Genomic DNA, 22,358 nt, shown 5'->3' on the forward strand with positions numbered 1-22,358 from the left:
GTATGGACCTTATAGAAACTGATGACGGAGTAAAGAGTCTTGTAAACTTTCATGTGCGAGATGAAGACTGCACGTGTGAAGAGCACTGCAGAAAATGCATGTCGTTTTATAATTGTACAGCTGCAGCAACGCAATAAGACTAAGTGATCATAGAAGCTGGATATACGTAGTCAACAGACTGCAGGCAGAGCTGCCATTATATATAAGCTGGACATCAGTGTCACAATTTTAGTAAGTGCAAACCCATGGAGAAGGGCTGAGGGCTGTGTCGCAGCAGAGAATTAGCCGAGATCGTGGATAGTCCTGGAAGAGCTGCCTGGCCTGGTGTCAAGGCTGAAGCAGCCAAGAACTGGTTATCTATACTTGAAGATTAGTAACAGTGAGACAGTGAATCATTCCTTGTTAAGGTGCAAAGAAAGAAAACCATGAGTGAAAAGTTTATTAATTCAAGACAATTAAATGCTTCAGAAAGGGCTGAATTGCGGTCTCCCGTCACGTGAGCCAAGGATGGAAATAGAAGTTTGGCATGCAGTCCAGAACTATCATAAGTGTGTGCCCACACTCCCTTATATTCCCAGAGACGAGAATACATTGCAAGGCCAAGTTCAAAGACAATCGTCATGGCGGCAGGCATGAGAGATGTTGGGCTAATTGGATGGGGAGGTACAGTCTACCTCCTGACAACTGGGGTATGAGTTTACGTGCTGCTAGAGAATCGAATGTTAAAGAAGGGCATGAGCATGCCAACCAATTGTAGAGAGCTATAACGAGGGGCCTTCTAGTTTGAGAGCCAAAGGTATACTGTGTATCTAATAAGTGATAAAGAGGACTTGCACTAGGGGTGGCCATGAGTTGTCCACCTGTCTATAGAGATCCAATCCCAACCCGTTCCCATATAGAAAGTATACTTGGATGTTCCCCTTAAGCCAACCACAATCTCCTGTATTCTCTTATTCTGCCACTTAGTATGACATCATGTATGCTGAATTTTTGCTAAAAGTGTATTTTTTATTAAATGCTTCGAGAGATGCTGTGCGACGTCCGTTGTAACTCCTTGTTTTAGACAATTGATATTAATGCAGTAAACAAACTTTGCCATCTTCCGGAGGTTGTTTGATTAATTGGTGTAAAGAGTTACTCTGCATCCCATCCACTGCATGACGCATTACCTGCTAAGGGCCATAAGCTCACGTGGTAGCAGCGTTAGGATTGTTCCGACCATTGTTCTGACCCATCGATCAGATAGCTCCAGAGTTTGACGATAGGACATCCTCTGCCATCTAGCCAGAAGATCAGCGTTTCCTGTGGAGAGATGCCGAATAGAAATCTTGCAAGAAAACTAAGACGGTGGGCAAGTTCCCTCTTTGACGAAATTCCTACCTGGTTTCCACTGGCGCTATGTGGACGGAAGGCTAAAGTTGTCGGTTGGAGGAGGAGACGATACCGAAGGCCTTGAGTCAAAGAACAACCAAATTGTGAGTAGAGTGAGGGGAAATGGCAAATTAAGGGGACAGGATTGTGGTAATTTAAAAGTAACTGGAAATATTGTGTGGAGATAGCGATCGCGCCCAGAAGCCTGACCCAAAGGGTCTAGAAGTCGTCGTCTCACACTACAGCGGGAGTCACTAGCGCCAACAGGTTCACATAAGGAGACGATTTAAATCCTGTTACAGGATATTTGAATAGGGGCGAGGAGAAAAAAGGGTGATCACAGAGTATTTTTAATAAAAATGTAAAGTCGACAAGCCTGTGTTATGTGATTGAAGTTAAGGTGTTGAAGAGTGACACAAATAGTGAAAGAATTGAAACAAAGTTAAGGAGTTAAAGGGACTATCTAAGGAAGTGGTTGGCACCAATCCAGGGATAGACAGAGATAATTGAAAAGGTAGAGGCTTGAGCGGTGGTTGTTAAGGGGGCGCTCATATTTGTTGTTTTAAAACTATTGAAAAGGTAGTGAAGGTATTTGATACAATCTGGTAAGTATTGACAGTCAATTGAGACTTGTCACAATGGGAGACACTCCTCTGATGCATTTATGTAAAACATTGCCAAAGCACATGCCCAAGCTCAAACAGTATAGTGCGGAATGGGTGAAAGGCACTGCAGATAATATGTTCATGCCGTGGCCACAAGGAGGGGGGGGGGGGATAACTGTCAAAAGCAGTATTGCAACACATGACGACATACTTGCACTCTGTGTACACGGGGAAGAAAATTGTGAAAAGATTAGCTATTCTACAGCTTTGAAAGATGTACCAAGAAGAAAGGGAAGATCCGCCACATGAGGAGTGGATGCTTAGCCAGTGTAAGGGGTAAGGTGTTGAGCCCTCACCTCCCCTTACCTCGCCTGAAGTAAAAGGCACTAGAGCAGAAGAAATAGGGTTGTATCCTCTAAAGGAACTGAAAGCGCCGACAGGGTATAGTAACCAGAGCTACAAATCACCAGCTTATAGCAGTGACGATAGTCCTGAGGAGAATAAAAAAAAAATGACATCTTTAAGATCATACAGGGTAAAGAAAAGAGTGAGCGATCGAATACATCAACGGAAATAGAAAGGGAGATTAAGAGATGGAAAGGGGAGAAGGATGAAGTGGACAAGGTCAGGCTTGTGCAGAACGAATGGCTGGGAGGACAGATTACTCAAGCTAGATGGGAAAAGCATTGAGGAAGTAAGGCAAAGAAGATAAGGATGAACAGGATAGGAAAAAGACAGGGAAAGAGATTGAAGGAAGACGAGCACAAAAGAAAGAACAGGGAGCGACAAGAACAGATGCATCAGGAGAAGCAAGAAAAGAAACATGAGCAGGTAGAGGAGCAAAGTACGTACGACAATAGGCAGAGAGCAGCAGAAGATAGGGATAGAAAAGAAAGGAAGAAGCGCAGAAATTAAGTAACAAAAGGATACAGAGACGAAGAGAAGAGGAAGAAAAGAGCAGGAGTAAGGCGAGAAGAGCAAAGACAAATGAGTAGAGAATCAGAAGGGAGGCGAGAAAGCGAAGAGAATTACATGAAGAATTAGAATGAAGAAGACGACAGCGGGACTTTGATCGTAGTCTTTTTCATAAGGAGCCAGTAGAGCCAAGCCCAGCAATACAAATGGGACAGAATAGAATAGTTCCTTCCGTTAAAGGGAACAACGTCAGGGGCATCTAGAGTAGCACTAGAAGAAGAAATCTTTGATATAGGAAGTATCGGAGACAGGATCGATAAGGCCTATCAAGAATTAAAGGAAGGTAGCAAATCGGGAAGCCGAGGGAAGGGAGATGAATTCCTAGTATTCCAATCACAAAGCGAAGAAGAAAATCCATTAAGTCTTGAGCACACAGCCTTATCCTTAAGCAGACTGACCTTAGATAAGGGTGAAGGGGAGGAGAGTCACACTAGTTGGGGACTAGATATGTCAGATGATGAAAGAGAATCCTTCCATGGAGAAGAGGGAGGGTGCTTGTGTGCCCCGGAGGGAAGTCTGCAGATGGACAAAGTACTAAGATGGTCCAATCTAGAGCAACCTAAAGATAGGACCCCAGATCCCATAGCATATCCAGAGCATCCCAGAGGATGATTGTATAGTGAGTGAGAAGGGAGACTCACTGCCATATGTAAGCAGGTTAAGATCGCTACCAGAGAGGAGATGGTCAGGGACAATTGTCCCTACCATGAATAGGCAGACAATAGGAGCGGACTGCGGGTTAGGACTTACCCAGTTTCCCTTATTGGAGAAAGGGGAGCAAGACCACAGTATATTCCATGACCTCAGATGGATAAGGATAATTTAAGGTGCAAGCTCCAGAGTTTGACGTTGAGCGCTGGGAAATGGATCTAGCTAGAAAAAAAATGATAGGAGGAAACACATTGGCCACAGCGGACATTAAGGGTCTTTTGGCAGCTATTCTTGGGGAAGAGAGCCGACGACATGTGGAGGAGAGCAGGCTATTCAAGTGTGACAGCACAAAACACAGCGCACAACGGATCGCTGTTTAATAATTGCACAGCAGATATTTGGAGAGCTCTTAAGGTGCAGTATCCTGATACATCAGATATGGGTGCAATTATGACACGTAAAATGAAAGAAGATGAATACCCTATTGCTTACATTCAGGATATTCAAGAGCTTTGGCAACTTGAAACAAGGGAGCCTTGGGAAAAACCGGTGGCGTTATTTTACCACATTCTGCGTCAGGGGTTGCCTGAGCAAGCACAGAAGCAAATGATGAAACAAGTGGAAATGGAAGCGAAACCGTGGGCTGAAACAGAATCGACGATAGTGCATCACTGTCGGCTATTACAGGAGAAAAACAAGAAGGATGAGGCCAGGAAAATTGGGGCAGTTGAGCTGGGCAGTCAAGCTAGTTCAGAAAAAAATGGTCAAAATATTCCATAGAAGGGGCGATACTGACAAGTGGAGAAGGATTGGGAATCCAGCAAGCAGTGGGTGCATCGCAGGCGAACAGTCAGCACCCGATGGACCAAGGAGGGAATGGGTTCATGCCACGAGGCAGAGGTATGGGCTATAGAGGAAGGGGTGGATTCCAAAACAATCGAAGTGGGTTTTAAAATGCGCAGTGTGAGAATCAGAACGTGCAAGGAGGATTTAAATCAAGAGGGACTTGTCAGGCAGCCTCCCCCTGCATGTTGGACTTGTGGGATGACGGTACAATGTACACGTATGTGGGAGCCAAGGGAGTGTACAGTATGGGCAATTCTCAAGAAGGGGGGGCAGCTCATCCTCCACCAAAGAGCTTGTGCAAGATCAGACAGTGTATCAGACACAAGCACTGCAAATGCAATGACAGCAACCAGAGCAAGTGCAAAAGAATCCACTGCAAGGGCAGTCGCAACACACTGCCATGCAGCCACAATAGTATGCAAACACAGGACAATTACTGACACCCAGAATAGGAGGTGCCACTGTGGTAGGAAGAAATTCTTTCACAGGAACGGGGGTATGCATGTACCCACAATAGGACAGCTCACAGGGCGACTTGATGTGTTCAGTACTATCAGTGACACCAGACCCCAAGAGGAACCAAGGGTTGATGCGACGATAGGCGGCAAATTGTTTTCTTTTCTAGTAGACACTGGGGCTACTTGTTCATGTATACGAGGGGGGGGGAAATATCCATATGTCAGGAATTGCCATAATAGCTCAAGGGTTCTCTGGAGCTACAAGTCGAGTACATTTTACTGATGAATTGCTAGTCTCTACAGGAGAAAGTGACATGACTGTTCCATTGTTGCATTCACGACAGACTCCAGTTAGCATTCTGGGAAGATATTTGATGACAAAACTAAAGAGGACGGTTTCATTTACTGATGAAGGAATAGCGTGTTCCACCCCAGGAATACACTACATGAATGTGGGCGAATTTATACTGGCATTCACAGGGCAAATGGCTCTGCGAGGCGTTCCAGTAGAGATAGAGGTTTTTCTTTATGGGGTAAGCATTCTTTTGACATGGCTACCTGGGTTAGTGGGAAAGCTGGAGGATATCAGACTAATTCTTGTTCAGACCACAGATAACTATGGACGAAGATTGGGCACAGACTATCCCTCTAGAATTAGAAGCCGCCATAGTACAAAGGAACTCCAGGTCCAACGACATCAAGAAGTCCCCTTCTTTCAGTTGGCCGAGCATGTGCTGCAACGTGACCATCCTGAATTTTTGGGACTTCAGGTACTTGTTCAGGTGGTGTAGATCCAAGATGGGTCTCAAACCCACTGGGTCTTCTTTCTTACCAGAAAGTATGTGGAAAGACTCTGCTCCTTTATGTAACATGGCTCGCACTTCCACCAGGAGTTGAGGAATATGCTGCCCATGGCAAACAAGTGGAATATGAGAGCACCTGCATTGGAACTCCAATGTGTGGCCGGTGGCGAGAGTGTCCAGCACCCATCTGTCAGTGGTGATGATCTTCCACTCGATGACAAACCTAGTCAGTCGGCCTCCCACCGGGGTGCAAGAGTGGGGATCAGAAGTCTTGGCCGGTTCAGTCCTGCTTGGGTGCCAGGGCACTGCCCTGCAGGTGATGCAGGCCTCCGGTACCATAGGCCTGGGAGCAGCCCCTGTAGACCTCGAGTATCGCAGTGGTTGCTTGCAAGATGAGGAGAAACCTTTCGACGATCTGCTCAACTTTCCACTGGAGGAGCGAAAAAGAAGACAGGGATTGCTGCTGAAGGGTGCCAAGGGAACATGCCGTCTCATCTGTTTTGATGGGAAGGCGGTCAAAGAGTCCCTCCAAGCCAACAGGTTCTTGCAGTCGAAAAAAAAACATGTCCAGCACTTAGCATGAACGGCCTGATGAAAGTCAAAAGTTAGTGGCCCTCAACCATCCCTGCCGACGAAGGCAGACTCTGTTCCCCATCTGCCTAGAAACCCAAATCAGCGATGTCCAATGCCACCGAGATGGCATGGTCCGATGCCACTACCCCTTCCTGGAAGAGGGCGAGAGCTTCTATTTTCTAGTCGTCGGCGAGAAACTCCAGGATAGGCCCCAACTTGTACCACAACTCCCTGTCGTACTGGTCCAAGATAGCTAGGGCGTTGGCCCACTTGATTGTGGATGCTGCTGTGTAAATGACCTTCTTCCTCATGGCGTCCATCCTCTTTCCCTTGCTGTCAGGGGGGGACTAACGACGATGAGGCTGGGTTAGCTGAACATTTCCTTGCGGCAGCCGACACTCCTGAATCGGACGACGGCTGATACCGCAGGCACTTGAGTGCGGAATCCAGCACCCTGTACTTCTACAACCTGTCTCGATTGGCTGGAGCAGTGCATGGGTTCTTAATGAGGGCCAGTCCCTCCTCCCAAATGTCGTCCAGAAAGAGTACTGCCATGATAGTCTTCCTCTTGGATTCTCGCTGCTGATACAAGATACCCTCCTTCCTCGGGTGCCAGCTGGAACAGCTTGGAGGCCCTGCAGATCATGGAGTGGAACAATCCCACCTCATCCAGTGGAGAAACTCTATAAAGGAGCATTCAAATGTGCCGATTCATCCTCCGCCGGGACAAAGCCCTCATCTTCGTCGGTTCCCGTGGCCATTTCCGTACCAATGTCTGCATCTGGGTCCGCTGGAGGAGTCAGGTCCCGATGCAGCCGCCGATGCGGAGGCGTAGGATGACGCTTTCCCTTTTTGCATGGAGGGCTGATCAGGAAACTGCAGCGCCATGGGTGCCGGTGCTGGTGGCAACCTCTGTTGAATCTCTGCCAACAGGGCCTGGAGAGTCGAGAGAATGGCCACTGAAATGTCCCTTTGCTGAGGATGGAGCGACAGAGCGATAGGCCCTGCACCGCCGTCATAGTCGTCCTCATGGACATTATGAACGGACTCCTGGTGTTCAGCGTTGTCCGTGGACGAAATGTCCATGGGTTGAACGTCAAGCTTGGAGGGACTCCCTTTTCACTCGGTACCTGGACGGTGTCTTAATCTCTCCAGGCGTACTTGCAGCCTTTGCTGGTGTCTCGCCATGATATGATTGTGTATAGGCGCTAAATAAATAAACTATGTGTTTCAAAGTGCTTGGTGGCAGGGACACCCCTCTGTGCTGCAGGAGCCACCCTTGTAGGATTGGCTCCCACCTTAGCAGTGGTCATCACCGTAGCCGACGAGGACTTTGGCTGAGCCTATGGAGCCCGTTTGGGCTGCGCAGCCTTCTTCTCTTCCGGCATAGGCCTGTTCGACTTCTCCCGCAACTTGGCCGGGGTGAACAACATCCTCTTTGAGGAGGAGCCCAATTGCCAGCTGGCTATGGAGGCGGACGGGGATGGTAATCGTGGCCTATTCAACCTGGGACCCGCAGCAGTGGCGAACAAGGTGGACTCTGACTTGCATCATCTTGGACCCTCACAATGGGGCGACCTCAAAGAACTTAGAAGAGCGCTCTTCAGACTGTCCCGGAGCACAGGGCAGAGGCCTTGTTTGAAATGAGCCATGCCGCCAGCCTGCTCTGCCTGTCTTTCATGATTTTCTTCGAGAAGCCCAGTCATATCCTGCACTCCACCTCCATGTGGTCCGGGTGCAGGCAGTAAAGACACTGCAGATGATTGTCTTCCACAAAGACATTCTGTAGCCCGCATTTGGTGCAGGGCCTGAATAGGGTCTTTCCCTCCTTCTCCTCTAACATGGTCGGATTGCGCAAAGAAGGCTGAAGGTGGCCTTCTGGAAACTTCGACGAATCCTGGCCCTTGAGGGGCACGAAACTTCACTGACAACGGATCCGCATTGCCGGCCGATGAGGAAAAGAGCATTCGGGCTCCTGTATGCAATAATTGAACTTTTCTGCGAAAAAATATGGAAAAACATACTACAAAGCTTGGAGAGCAAACTCGAGGACTCCCAACACTGAATCGTGCAGGAAAAAGCTGAAAATGGCTGCCAGAGGCAGGGCTTAGGTAGAGGACCGTCATTAGATGGGGCAGTATGACCCAAAGGACAGTGATTGGTTTAGAAGAGAAATACAGTTTTAAAGTGAAAGTGAAACAGTTTTTCTGTTACCGAGGAATCCCAGCCCGACGACGGGGAATATTCATGAGCATGTGAATCCAGGCCAGACCCAATGCTGGAGAAGAGGGGTTTGCCCTGGACACCTCTACATGCACTCCAATGCTCTGGAATAAGGTAAGTAATAACTTTGTCTTCACAGTACCTTAGGTTTGAAGAAAATGTTTATTATGGATGCTCCGCAATGTTGCAGCTCTGGACAAGACCTCCAGATTCCTTGGTCTGATGCCGAAAGGCAAGACAATGGATAGAATCTCTCAGCAACAGTCTCGAAGGAGGACGGCTGGCACGGCTTTGATCAACTTCTTTGGTCACTCTGTGGTTTTTTCACCTTTTCTGCAGCACCCGCAAAGGACGCGATTCACCCGGTCAATCTTCGGTTCCTGCAGCTAGGCACTCCAATGAGGGGGTCTGGGCAAGTTGGATTGGGTGTCTGGAGTGCTCCTGAGGGCTCAGCAAAGACTTCAACGTATTTGGCCTTTCCACGATGATGCACTCGAAATGGGCAGGTCTCCTGGTATTGGGGTTCTGCAGCTCTGGAAACTCACAGGACCTCGGGAGATGGCTCAAATCAGAGTTGGTCTTGAAACTGGTTGTTCCCACCTCCTTTGTCGCACAGAAAACAAGGGCAGGACAGCAGTGGCCACGTCACAGTGTTGCAAAGGGTCTGCAAGCGTCTCTGGTCATCTTCTTTGGTTACTTCAAAGTCCAGTGGTGGACTTGCTTTTCACTCTGGGAGCCTCACCTTTTATACAGTTCCAGCACACAATCCTCTGCAATCTCTCTCAGCAATTTACAGGAAGGGGCGCTCTGGCTGCCCAATCAGAACAGCCAGACCCCCAGTGGGAGCTGGTTCTATTCGGGCACTCTGGTATACAAAGGACAGGGGGGGTGGAAACCTCCTCCCGCACTTCCTGCCTGCTCAGCCACTCTGGAGCCTAGGCGGGGACACCCAAGAGTTCCCGGCTAAGGCAAAATGTACACAGGCCTCCCCCTCCCAGAATGGTAGAAGAAAGGCAACAAAGAAAAATCACGCTAGTAATAGCGTAAATAGAATGGAGGCCCCAAGTTGGTACTTTGGTGCCCCTATTGTGCACTAGAACGGTAGAAAAGAAAAATCACAATAGTTGGTAAAACAAGTCCACTGCCACCAGCCAGAACTAGAAGAATGTCTATGTGACTAAAAGGTCACATGAGCCGAGAGAAGGAAGATACTAGGCACTCCACATAAGGTGTTGTGTGCCAATCTCTCAGACTAGAACGTTTTAGGAGAGACATGCATTACTTACCGTATTAGCATTTCTGATAATTGGATCTGCTTAGATTCACATGCTGTGCATATGGTCCTACATCCAGTGGTAACCGCAGAGTATTGCATCTTGTCTTTCGGGGACCGAAAAGGGACGTCGGCATAGGCGTGTCTGTAACACTAAAGGTGTGTATAGAACTCCAGGTTGCCGCTTTGCAAATGGACTCTAGGGGATCATTTGCAATGAATGCTATGGGCGCCCCAGTGCCCAGAGTAGAATGTGCTCTAGGCTTGAAGGGCAGTCCTCTCTTAGCAAGTGTAACATAGTGTGATGCATTGGACAATCCACCTTGAGATAGCCGATTTAGAGACAGGATCCCCCTCTCTACCAGCTGCCACTGAAACGAAAAATTGGTTTATTTTCCTCAGTGGTTTCTTTCTTTCCAGGTAGAACATGACTGCCCTGCAAACATCTAGTGTGTGTGTGTGTAGGCTTCTTTCGGCCATGCTAGTGGGATTCTGGAAAACTGGTAGGTAGTTCAATCGATTGGTTCACATGGAACTTCGAGATGAATTTAGGCGCGAATCTGGAATGAATGCACAGAACTACCTTATCCTTGTGGACTGTAACAAAGTCTCTGAAGCCAGACTGGTGGTCATGAAGACTACCAACAGATTCAGCATGAAGATTGAGCTGGGAGATGGCCAGTTTCTCCAGGAGCTTGCCCAGGAAGGGAGTAATGGAGATTGGGCGATAGTTGGCCGGGCAGGAGGGGTCGGAAGAGGGTTTCTTAAGAAGAGGGTGCACAAGGGAGTGCTTAAGGGGGGATGGGAAGACTCCAGAGGCGAAGGAGTGGTTGCAAAAGTCAGCCAGGGCAGGAGCCAGGGAATCAATGTGGTCCTTGATAGTTTTAGAGGAACAGGGGTGAACCTGTTTTGATGAGACTTTCATAGATCGGACTTCTCTGGAAACCTCGTCAGCGGAGAGAAGGGGAAAGGCAGAGAAGGAGGGAGGAGGGATGGCTGCAGAGGGGCCAGAGGAAGAGCAGGGAATAGAGGGAGGGTGGTGATGGGAGGAGAGTGAGGACAGGATGTCCTGAGTTTAAGAGATGAAGTGTGAGGCCAGTGCCGTGCAGAGGGCCTGGGAGGGGACAGGAGGGGTAGAGACTGCAGCAGGGTTGGCCAACTCCTTGCAGATTTTAAAGAGTTCAGCCGAGTTGTTAGAGGCCGCAGAGATGCAGGCTTGGATGAGGGCTCTCTTCTTGGTGAGAACAGAGAGCCGGTAATGCCTTTGGAGCAGGCGGCAGGTCAGTTTGTCAGAGGATGAACATGAAGCACGCCATTTCCTCTCTGCCACCCTGCACTTGCGTTTTAGGGTGACGAGATCCGAGTCGTACCAGGAGTTCCATTTGGCTTTGGGCTTCAGGCGGAATCTCATGACAGGGGCAAGGATATCAAGAGTATCGGATATAGCAGAGTGGAGCAAAGAGAGGGCAGTGTCAGGGTGGGAGTCAGACGCAGGGGGAGGGGGAGGCGAGAAGGTGGCAGCAAAAGCCTCAACTGACACGCGCTTCATGGGTCAGATTTCCAAGAAGGAGTGTGGCAGTGATGAGGGTGGCTTTGCCTGTGGGGTAGGGAGGGTGAGGTGGGAGGATAGGAGAAAGTGATCACTCCAGGAGAGAGGAGTGGAGCGAGGGTGGGGGAGAGGGGAAGGTCAGAAGAGATCAGAGCATCAAGGGTATGCCCTGCCAAATGAGTCGGCCCAGACGGGAGAATAAAGAGTGAGAGAGAGTCACAGAGGTCGCGAAAGAGTCCAGAGGGGGGACAGGAGGCATCCAGGTGGATGTTGAAGTCACCAAGAAAGAGGAGTCGAGTGGTTGAGGACAGGAGTGCGGAGGACAGGTCTGCCCACTCGGAGAGGAAAGATGGCCAGGTGGCCGATAGATAGTAGCCACAGTAAGGGAATGGTTAGGAGAGAGAGAGTTGGCAGACAAGGCATTCAAAAGAGGAGTAGGTCTGCGTAGGAGTGACAGTGGCAGGAATCCACTCAGGGAAGATAAGGGCCACACCCCCCCCAGCACGGTTGGGCCTGGGCACGGAGAGGATCTTGTAATCATCAGGTCGGAGTGTGTCAAAGCTGGTGACAGAGCTTTCCGTGAACCATGTCTCAGTGAGACCGAGGACGTCAAGGTCCAGTTCCTCAAGAAGGCAACAGATATCAGAGGAATGTTTGATGGCAGAGCGAGCATTAAGAGTGGCAATGTGGAGACGGTTGCCAATCTTGAAGGACTTCCGGGGAGGGGTACAAATCAGAGGTACACCCTGCAGAGGTGAAGAAGGAGCAAGAGAGGAGGGTAGAGGCAAGGTAGCCGAGGTCAGAGGAGGGGGGACAGCAGGAGAATAAAGGAAGTTGATGAGGCGTGGGAAGCGTCTGTCAAAGAGGTGAAGGTTGGCCTGAGGGCCTTGGACCAAGACGGTTCCATTAGCGTAGACATTAATGATGGCCTTAGAGGAGTGGAAGGGGGCCAAGAGGACATCCCAGCGGGTGCCACCATTAATGGGAGAAGAGGAGAATGGAGAGAGCACAGAGACCATATGAAGGGTCCATAGGTCAGGCGAAGGCACGAAAAAGAGGATGTCAGTGAGAGTTTCCTTGGAGGAGGCACTGGTGTAGGTGTCAGCAATAGGGAGGCCTGGGTTGGAGACCAGGATGTCCTTTTTAAAATTGTTCATACCGGATTTAGTGAGGAGAGCAGGATAGTCAATGGAGAAGCAGTTAGAGAAGATAGGCGAGATAGAGCACCATGGAATAGGAGGGGGGGGGGGGGAGGACAGATGAGAGCAAGCGGGCAGGAGGCGAGCGGTGAGCCCTAGTTTACCACAATTCAGAAAACAACAGTAACACAGTAAATGCGTATTTGGTACCCAGTGGAGAGGCCACCTAAGTTTGAGAATCCTGCGAGGGGAGAAAAAGACCTAGTTTACCACAATTCAGAAACAGTAACACAGTAATTGCGTATTTGGTACCCGGTGGAGAGGCCACCTAAGTTTGAGAATCCTGCGAGGGGAGAAAAAGCCCTAGTTTGCCACAAGTTACGGAACACAGTGAAGTGTAGACACTATGCGAATGAAGTGAAAGGAGTAGGTGTGGTGGGCCTGGAGAGTAGGTGGAGAAGCAAGGCGATAGCTGGCTCCGAGCCGCAACCAAGGAGCCGCCCTTTGCCTAAGGGGCCCTTAGCCGAAGGGGGCTGCCGGGCAGGGGGGCAGCCCAGGGGGGGTGGGAGGGGGGAAACACTTAAGGCAGAAGGGGGTGAGGAAGGGGAGGGGGTGTGGGCGTGCAGGGGGGGGGAATGGGAGAAGAGGACTAGGAAGTGGGAGGGGGGAGCAGGCACAACAACGCGCTCTGAGCGCGAACCGCACAATATTTCAAAAATGAAGCAAGTAGACTCACAAGAGGCCCGGAGAGGGCTTGCCTTAGCCTGCAGTCCCACGGGGCTACCGGCGACTGCTCTCTCCCGCTCCGCCGTACAAAGAAGCGATCGGGGGGGAGCAGCCGTCGAGTAGTCCAGAAGGGACTAGTCAGGCAACCAATCAGAGGGGGGGGGGGGGGTGGGGAAGTCAGGGAGAAGAGGACCAGGAAGTGGGAGGGGGAGCAGGAACAATATTTCAAAAATGAAGCAAGTGTTCTTTCACCCTACAGAGGGCAGGGCGGCTTTCAGCGCTAGTCTGATCGCCCTCAGCTCCAAAAGGTGATGTGTAGTGACTCTGATGGAGACCAACGAACGCCGATTGTCAGATCGTTAGCGTAGGCTCCCCACCCAGTGAGGCGTCCGTCACTACAATTATCTCCGGCCATGTTTGCCAAAAAGGTTCTTCCTTCAGAATGTTTTCCTGGCAGGCCCACCACAGAAGGTCTTGTGCGACTCTGCTTGGAACCTGAAGAAGGTCTGACATCCTGCCTGAGAATTGTGACCATTGAGTTCTGAGAGCCCATTGGAGAGATCTCATTCTCAAGCAAGCGTCTGGCACCAAGAAAATGCAGGATGACATGAGGCCGAGCAACCTCAAAAAACAATAATAAAAAATAAATAAATAAAGTTCAATCGAAGGTCGCAAGACGCTGGGCACTCTGGAATTTGGGGACTATCTGCAGAATGTCTTGAGCCCTCACCTCGGTTGGCAAGGCTTTCCCTCCCATGCCCCCCCTTGCGCCCCCATGCCCCCACGATGGATGCATCTAGGACTGCCTCGATGAATTGGGATTCTTTGAGATGGTATCATATAGGAATTCTTGAATTTGAGGTTGAAGCCCCGCCTGTGGAGCGAGTGACAGGTGAAGCAGAGATGTTCCAGGGCCTGTTCGGGGGAAATGTGTCCTGATCAGCCAATCGTCCAGGCAGGGGTAGACGCGACTCCCCACCTCCCCCCTCTACCGAAACTCGCTGCCACCCCCACCATTAACAACTTGGTGAAAACCCTTGGGGCAAGGTCATTCGAAACTGATGAGAATCCCCCAACAGCGAACCTCAGGTACTTTCTGTGCTTGTGATGGATTGGCACATGAAAGTAAGTATCCTGAAGCCGAGCTGGTGGAAGAAGATCCCACCTCACGGGCATACCCACAACATACAGTCATCGGGAAGGCTCCAGCCAGTCTGGCCTTCCCCACAATACCATATATGGAACTTCCACCCAACAACCAGTTGGGTGGGGGGGAAGGGACAGGGTAAGGGCATCCCAGGACTTTGGGAAAACACTAACAGGCAACAGAAAGCAAGAGGCCTCAGGGGCCATCTGGTTTCCTATGAGGAATCGACTGATTCCAATGACAGGGCTAGGGTATCACAAAATGGAGGATACTCAGAGCACCAGTCAAATTCAGCATGGAGCTGCCACCAGCCCATAGCCTGCTCGGTGGGCCACACACAGGTGCCCAAAAACAAACACTAGGATTACAGGGTCGTACTCCTACCCATGGGTGCCATAAGGGTATCCCCCCAATGGTCTGTTCACCAAACCAAAAAAAAGGAAAATCCACTCCGCCAGGATTCCCATGCACTCCTGCGCGGAAAACAAGACAGAACATACATGATAAAGCAATAAAAGACAAGGATATGGAGGCCCTGTCCCTCCAATGCATTTCCAGCATCACAATGACTATTTCCGAATGAGTATTTTCTGTACTCGAGGGACCCTCTGAGGGCTCCGGAGGAGTTTTCGCCTGGATACCGTGGCCCAAGGGTGCACAGGTTTTGTCATTTTCCTTCTTTTTGTCGTTTTTGTCGACATGGCCATGGCTCTTATCTTTCTTCGAGGGGGTCGAGGCCGCATCCTCGAATACTTTGAGCATATTAAGTCTGAATCCCTCCCATTCAGCCAGTGAGGACGATTTGGTTAGCAAGTGACCTATTGCAGGGAGGAACTCAACGACTGAGATGGCGATCTGTGGTGCCTTTTCTTCGACCGCCGTGAGGATGACAAGTGGTGTGAACCACTGCGTGATCGGGACCTTTTAGCTTTCTTCTGACGAGGAGAGACATCTCTGAACTCGTCAGGGGATCGCTTTTTCAACAGAGTCATCAAAGGGGTGTTATGAGATCTACCTGCAGCTAACTTCCCTCTACGCTCTAGGGCTTTCGCTGTCATCGATAGCCAGGACTCACACTATGATGTTTATTGAGTGGATCCTAGGCACCACAGACACACCCGATGGGGGTACCTAAGGGACAACGCCCCAGAGTCATGACATTTTTTGAACCCCGATATCGGAGTTGATGATGCCGAATACTGTAATTATTTAAGAACTTATTTTTTATAAACTACTTGCAGGACCATCTTTTTAAAAAAAACTAAAGTTATCACACTGGTCTTTGCCAGAGAGGATATAGTTAGCTTAATAAAAGTATCATCCCAATTACTTCTAGTTTTGAATTACTTGAAAATTAAAATATGCATTCTTGTCTAGCACTCCCCCCCAGGCCTTTGACACTTAAGAGTGAAGGAGACAAGTACTGCTGCTCTCGCTCTCCTTAACCCCTTTGAACTTGCAGTGAACAGAGAAAAGAAAAGAAAAAAAAAAAAGAGGGTGAAGAGAGCACAGAGTAATAGAGGAATGCACAGTGAGCTGTCCTTTCATTGATCAGGGTAACTTAAATAGCTATCTTTGCTACACAAGTGTCAATTTAATTAGCAAACCTACAGAATTGCATAGCATATTGCTATGCAACACTGCTTAATTTATGCATTGCCTTGTTTCCTAAACCTTCCATTCAACGGCCTTTTGGTCATCGAACCTGGGTAGCATTAGTATTCTAGATAAGAACACAATTACTTATGATATTCAACCAGGTTACTAACACATCTTTGGACTATCACCAACACAAGAAATTAGAACCTACCTTCAAGAATCCATTATGGGAAGAAGCATTGGGCTTCCTGTGACTTTTGGGGACAAGGCCCCATTCTTCATACGGATTAGACTGCTTAAGCTCGGGACTCTTGTGATCTGTTCCATCATTCACTGCATTTTTATTTACTTACCTCTTTGTTGAATAAGCCATTTGAATGCATTCATGAACTTATGATGAATGTACTGAGTATTGTGGGATAATATCACCAGCTAGTTTCGTTTTTCAAAGTATTTTTATACATAGCTGTCTAAATTGAACCATTGTGTACGATATTGTGTGGACTCATTGAGGGCCCCGGACCACACTCACGAGAACAGCTTTGATTGCTCTCCATTGCTACCTTCATTGGGTTTGGCTAACCTCTCAGAGTTCCCTGTTCACTAGAACTAGGGTGGCCTCCTAAAATGTGTGCTCCCGGCTAGAGTCTGGAAACATCTTGTACTGAGCCCAGATTGCTTCTTTCTTGGCTGCTGCCATATCCAAATTCTCACAAGAAAGGCCCCAAAGAAACCAAAAGTCGATTTCTCAAGAGCCAGACTGGAGGTGATGGATGGAAAAAAATAAGCCCTCCTCTCTGCGATATGAAGAACCCCATTCAGCAGAGGACTAAAAGAATGGTCTGAGGACATCTTCCAAAGATCTGCAGATCAAGTTAAAAACAAAAGGTAAAAGAATGAGCAACGAGAAAGAAGAGAAAAAGAAAAAAGGAAAGTGGTGTCGGGGGAAACAAAGCAACATACCTCTTCACCCTCCCTTATTCAGCACTGTTAGCCTTCCTCCAACAGTAGCTGTTCTAGCTCGGTCTGAGTCCTCAGGTGCCTCTCTGCCAAAAGCAGATTGGTTTGCAGGGTCGGATGTTGATGGCAGGAGATCGAGAAGGGGGTGGGGGATCCTCTTTAGACAAGGTCCTTTAGACCAGGGCCTTGCTTGATGTCCTATGTCCTGCCCTAATGGTTCCCGGTAGTGGCCGTCTTTCCGGAGTCCTAGTCCCAGCTCCTTCCTTCCCTAGGACTAATTTAGGAGTCAAGATAGCCTTAGTTTGAGTGCCCAGATTAAACAGAAAGCCAAGTGCTGTTTCTTCCAACTTCTCATTCTTAGAAGAGATTGAGTAAGGAGAGGAAAGATCTGCCTAATTTCATTGGTCACAACTACTGTTCAATGACAATCTGGGCTTTCCTGCTCATCGAAACTGTCAACTCCAGGTTATCCAGAATGCTGCATCCAGGCTCATCACTGCTCCCCAATTCCAATTCTTCACCCTTTGCACTGGCTTGCTGTGAAATTATGGCTTTGGTTCAAAGGCCCTTTGTATTGCCTACCAATGTTAAAGAGGTTGTAGCCCTTAGGATTTAGCCAAACTACCCAAAGGTTTGGTAGCAATGGCTGAGTAGCCAGGCTTAATCTAGAAGGGAGAAGGGGTGTAGCGAGGCCCACAGTACTCCGAGCATACGCTTAGTTCAAGGAAACATCGGCACACTAGAAGTTATATAAAATTAGTGATCTTATATACTCAGTCTTTAGAAGTAAATCAAGTTAAGTACTATTCACACAGTAATATAACAATAGAATAAAAGGCAGCACACTTTAAATCAAGATAAAGCAACACAAAGTGAGGGACTACTGATACCAAGTAAGTAAGCGTTAGTTCAACTCTTAACTTCGGTTAACCCCTATTTAACCAATCTTTAAAAGTCCAGCCCTATACTAGGTGATTCTCACAGTGTCAAAGGGGGGGGGGGACGGGAAGGGGGTGAAATCTGGGTGTCCAGTGACCAAGGGCCGAAGAGGAAAGAAGCAGATAAACAGCAGACAGAGCAAAGTCTATGAAGGTTTGTTCAAATGTGCAGGTAAGTAACAGTATATCAAGTTAGGGCCCAATGGGTGGTTCACACCAATGGGACTCGGAGTGCCTTGGAGGGGGGTGCAAGTAACAGCTTAATTGAAGCCCTCCAAGAACAAGGTAAGTACCTAGGTTCCGGACAGTACTTCTGCAATGACGAACTTGGTGCAGCAGGATGGTCCCCAAGGTGATTAGATAATGGTCTCCGGTTCAGATTTCTTGGCCTGGGTGGCTGAAGAACTTTGGAGGAAATAGACGGATGCACTCAAGCAGTGGATCTTCGTGGCACTGGTGCATTGAAGCCCTGCACAGGTTTCAGGTCCTCGACAGTCAACATGCGGTAGACTTCTCATCAGTTCGCGTTCCATGACTCCGCTGAGGGGACATCTAGTAGCGGGAAAGCATTGTTGCAGGCCCAGAAGCATGCCAACAAGGTTCCAACCAAAACAACGCTTTACAAGACGTTGCACAACAAAACAGGTCCCAGGGTTCTGAGAGTTTGCAGCCCGGCAAGGTTGCAGGTCTTCACAGGAATGCACAAAATGCTGGTTAGGCCCACCAGTCCAAGGGAGGAAGTAATCTTCAAGAGATTTTCCTTGTCGCTAGGAATTCGGGGTCAGACTGCAGCAGTCACTCAACAGCTCTGGTGGTCGCTTGGAATTTGCTAGGACATCCTTCTACAAATTCTTTTTCGGATCTTCAGTCCAGGTTCCCACTCACTCAGGAGAATCAGCCCAAAAAACCAATTGTCCAGCAAAAATGCTGGGGGACTCACAAAGTGGGCACTCAAAAAGGAAATTCTACATAACATTCTTGCTTTTCAAGATTTCTCACTTCAAAAGCGGTCACTTGGAAGGTAGATAGCTGTGCTCTTAAAACCTGGATTTTTTTTCTATGACCCGATTATGTACAGATAGTACTCGGGTCTGCTCGAATTCCATTTGTTGTGTGTGCGTGTGCTCTACAAGAAGCTCCAACCTAACCTTGAGAGAGGGATATCCTCTTTCTCCTTCAAAGAAGTCTGTCCTTTCAGGGCCTCCTATGGCTGGGGCAGATACACAACTTTAGATACTCCAGCTCCTGCCGAGCACACACAGCCTCCTTTCTTGCTTAGTCTAAAGCATGCTAAAGGGTCTCTTCACGCAGCTGGGTAGCAATTATGCCTTGCCGTCTGTTAATTGCTACAGGCAGTACCTTGGGCTGCAGAGGAGCACTCAACATTCTGCTTTTTCAGGGATGGAAACTGGGTAATAACCGCCCATACCATTTCAGGATCGGCAGCTACCAGGCCTGTGACAACCAACTCATTCGCTAGCAATACATTTCAAAAGCCATTGTCCATGATTGTGGTTAATCCATCATGGTAAAACGTTTCATGGAACTACTAGACAGAAGCACAGCGGGAGCTTTAACCAGATCCTCCGAGATGAGCAGTGACCTCTCAAATAATATGATACTGGCTTCAGTGTTTTTCAAAGCAGAGAGTCAATGAGATATTCATTGATGAACATTCTACAAATAATACAGTAGGTTCTCAGGGATCTAATCAAAGAGTCCCCACTGGAGTTCCCAGATGGCCCAAGATGCTAGGACGACGACTATGGGCCACTTGTACAAGGTTTTTCTGAAGTACTTTGATTGTTTTGAATAACCTGGTGGGAACCTTGTACACACACTAAGGCTGATCTTCTTGAACCCCTCACCACAGTGCTAAAGTTTGCAGCGCAGTCTCGCTTCCCTCGGGAGGGGAGAGGGCTGGTAGAAGAGACACCTCATTACAGATAGGCACGAAATAAAAGTGATTTCACATTACGTAGAGACTGACATTTCTTAGTACAGGACTTGACAGTATATTTTTCAATCATAAGGAAAGCACTTAAAAAAAAAAATAAGTAAAACGGTCATAGGTCTAGGTAAGTCAACACATTTAAATCAAAAATGTTATACGTTCAGTTTTATCTACTTCAAAAGGCTTTGGAAAGTGAATTTCAGTGATACAACAATGCATAGTAAATGGGAAGAATAAAAAAATTCACTGCGCAGTTCAAAAACTCCAGGTTAACAATGGGAACAAAAAAGGTATGTTGAACGTTTACAGGTAAGTAAAGGTCTCAAGTAATTTCAGGGACTTTTGTACAAAAAAAATTAAAGAAATTAAAAATGAAAATTGGCCCATTGGTTCCCATGGACACAAATGCGATCATTTGCTTGTAGTTTTAATCGCTTACATTACAGCTATGGCAATGTGATACTGTGACGCACACACTTTTCCCAGAAACACTCTGTTGGAGCCAGAAATAAAACCAAGAACTTCACGTTTCAAACTCAGTAATTCAGGCACTAGACTAAATATCCACTCTTTCCACTATAAAGAAGGTTTTTGGGGGGTGGGGGGGAAGGTGGAGAGTGGCGGGCCAGTTTACTCGGAGAAACAGGTTATATGAGGGACAACAGGGATTAAGAGGAATGCTGTCATGTGTAATTAAAAGTTAAAAGCACCCAAGCAGTACTTCCTTTACATTTTCACCCTAAAAGGGTAAAACACAAGATGTATTGTTACTACACAGTAATATAGTGAACTGAACTATATCAAGTGAAAAAGAGTCACCATCGAAACAGCAGGTTGTCCTCTTCTATCTGTGATCCCTTAGCCGTTTTAAATTAGATATACCGACTGTTCTGAGAGAAACCAATACATTTGTGACTGCAACATTCGTTCTGCTGTGTCTCATTTCGCAAATGGGAATAAAGCAGACAAGCAGAGAAAGCTGTAAACAGCTGCCTCTACATCTAAAAGACTTACTTTGATTGGTTTGCAAAATGTCACCTAGGAGGTAAACGCACACAAGACAAAAACACATGTTTTACCTCATCCGTGTTAAGGTGTGGTCTTGGAACAGATTCCTCGCATGGAGTGCGCCTTCGAGCAGGAAATCAGCTCTGCATTTTTCTCTGCTCCCTGCAAATGTACATGCCTCGCCAACTGCATCACATTTTGATGTGGACAGAGGAGCTTCGACCCCTATGGATTGTGCAGACTATTAGGTTACAACACTGTAGCTTGAGTCCGTTGGGATGCACGGTAATTTTGAGCACTATTACCGATCATCGGCATGTGCGCACGGAAACCGAGGGAACACCCGAATTCCCATGCAGGCTTCTACTCTAATTGGGATAATCTGCAAAATCCATTGCAACAGACCTCCACCATAAAGCAAATTCAGCATGTTCCAAAGGGAACCCTACTGCAATTATATAGGCGTACAAATTCTAAATTGAATCCCTGGTATTAGATTATGCTTTTGTCAGAAGTGTAAAACAAACCACATGCCAAGCACATACTCAAAATTGGTGCGCTTGCGACCACAACTTTACACCTAGACACGCATTCATGTGTACAATACAGAGTACTGTGTGCCTAACTGTGTATGCAGATCGTGTTTAAGCAGAGTTTAAGGTGATCTTTATTTGACAGAAGTAAAAGACGACGAGCTTAATGATGGTTTGCAGAACTATTAGAGGAGCATTTCACATGCGATTTTGCATGCACTATCTTCTCACATGTAGTTTTTAACTTGTTCTTCTTTACAGCTAAGAAAGTAGAAAATGCTAAATGTTTAACAATTACATACAAGAATTTAATAGAATCATAGTTTTTGTTCCTTTTAAGAAAATCTATATTTGAGATCTGATTTAAAAAAAAAACAAACAGAACAGTGCATGTATTCCCAAATCTTGCTCATATAGCTATTCTGTTGGTACAAAATGAGAGATTCTCATCTGCTACGATCGATTCCACTTGCTTCAACAGGTTGTAGTAATGGGGATGTTCTACAATTTAAATGGTACTCCATTTATTATCCCAGAAGTTAGATTATTCAGTGACTTTGTCCACCCCGTCAGCTCCCCGCCACCTCGCCAAGCTTCACACAACAGAAATGTGGGCGGAGCCAATGTCATGGGTGAGGGCTTGACTTGTGAACTATCAACTGAAAATATACAGAGAACATACTGGGAAGGAAAGTCAAGTTCCCACATTAATGATGGATATCAAGGTTAGGGATGCCTTTGGCACTTGCATACATCTTCGAAAATCATAAAACAATTACATTTCATAGTTCTCTCTGTAGGCCAAATTTAGTACCTCTCTGTAGAGCAAAAGCTTAGCTCGTTGGTTCCGCAATTGCAGCTTCTGGGTCCTTCTCCTCTTCGAAACCTCCATTTTCTGACTGGCATCCTCTGTGTTAGGCACGAAGAGGGAAAGGCAATGGAGCACCCAGAAAATTCTGGTGGCAGCAGTGGCCTGCTTGGTGTGAGAGAAAACAAAATGTTGCAGCAGACTTCGCTAAATCACATA

General features: G+C 47.6%; 1 protein-coding gene across 5 annotated transcripts in view; it reads right to left on the reverse strand.

Moving 5' to 3' along the window:
- The window catches only part of ZHX1 (zinc fingers and homeoboxes 1), a 198,945-nt gene that overhangs the window by 116,388 nt on the left and 60,199 nt on the right, over positions 1-22,358 (reverse strand). For 3 of the 5 annotated variants that reach the window (XM_069621578.1, XM_069621581.1, XM_069621582.1), the window contains exon 3: positions 22,146-22,307. The gene's annotated coding sequence lies outside the window, so the exon portion shown is untranslated. The remainder of the gene's footprint in view (positions 1-22,145; positions 22,308-22,358) is intronic. The other 2 variants (XM_069621579.1, XM_069621580.1) reach the window with 1 other exon arrangement.

The sequence above is a fragment of the Ambystoma mexicanum genome, chromosome 5q (assembly GCF_040938575.1).
Source record: "Ambystoma mexicanum isolate Mex_15411 chromosome 5q, UKY_AmexF1_1, whole genome shotgun sequence".
NCBI classification, from domain to species: Eukaryota; Metazoa; Chordata; class Amphibia; order Caudata; family Ambystomatidae; genus Ambystoma; species Ambystoma mexicanum.